Below are 1,193 nucleotides of genomic sequence, written 5' to 3' on the forward strand. Positions count from 1 at the left end.
GGCTGCTGGCCGGACTGTCCTTGTGGGAGATGACGCCGAGCCGGCGGTCTGCAGCGAAGGCGAACGCCACTCACCCCAGAGGCACGTCATCAGGAGGAGGGTCCCCACGCTCTTGGCCCCACCAGCGGTGGGTTGGTTTCTGCCCTGGGGGCGGCTGGATGAGGGATGGAGACCACTCATCATCCCCATGTTCACAGCCTGGCTGCTGGCCGGACTGTCCTTGTGGGAGATGACGCCGAGCTCGGTGTCCCACTGGCCAACTGGGATTGCCGCAGCCAGCCCTCCTCTTCCTCCTGGGACTTTCGCTTCTCTTGAAGCTCTGCCAGGAGGTGACTCACCACCCCGTGCAGCCACCAGTCTTGTCATGGGGTTGTGAAACCACCGGTAGTTCCAGGAATGTGCGGAGCAAACAGAACCCTCTCAGCCCTCAGGTCCTGCCTGGCACGTGCCAGCCCCGGTGGTCTCCTCGGCTGCCCCAGGTGCCTCCTGGTAGGAGATGCCTCCTTTTGAAGAGTGACATCAGCCCTTTAAGGATGGCACTGGGGAAGTGCAGCTGGTTTGGCTTTGTGAGGAAGAGTCTGGCAGATGATTCTCCGGGCACGGCCCTCACAAAACTGCTGCCCCAAGCATGTCCCGAGGCGCCGAGAGGAAGGAAGGAAGGAAGGGTTTGCTGTCCACCCGTCCCTTCGTGGTGGCACGCTGGGGTTGTGCAAGGAACCGCAGAGATGAGGAGTGCTGAGGAGAGCCTGAGGGATCTGGGGATGCTTGGAGAGGGCTGAGAAGGGACCTCATCAGTGCTAAGGGGGAGTCAGGAGGACGGGGCCAGGCTCTGCCCAGTGGTGACAGGCACAAACTGGAACCCAGAAAGTTCCATCTGAACATGAGGAGGAACTTCTTGGCTGTGAGGGTGAGGAGCCCTGGCCCTGGCTGCTCAGAGAGGTGGTGGAGTCTTCTACTCTGGGAAGATCTCCAACCCACCTGGACACCATCCTGGGCAACTGCTAGAGCCAGGGGTTGGCTGGGTGATCCCTAGAGGTCCCTTCCAGCCCCACCATCCTGGGATGCTGCGAAAGGGCCCAAAGCCAGAACTGCACTGGTGAAAGGAACAAGCTTCGCAAAAGGGTTGTCACAGAATCACCTCTCGTTGCAACCAGTAGGGGTTCAGAGCTGGGGTGGGTGCCACGCTGGTGGCA

The sequence above is a fragment of the Buceros rhinoceros genome, unplaced genomic scaffold (assembly GCF_000710305.1).
Source record: "Buceros rhinoceros silvestris isolate BGI_N320 unplaced genomic scaffold, ASM71030v1 scaffold35702, whole genome shotgun sequence".
Lineage (NCBI taxonomy): Eukaryota > Metazoa > Chordata > Aves > Bucerotiformes > Bucerotidae > Buceros > Buceros rhinoceros.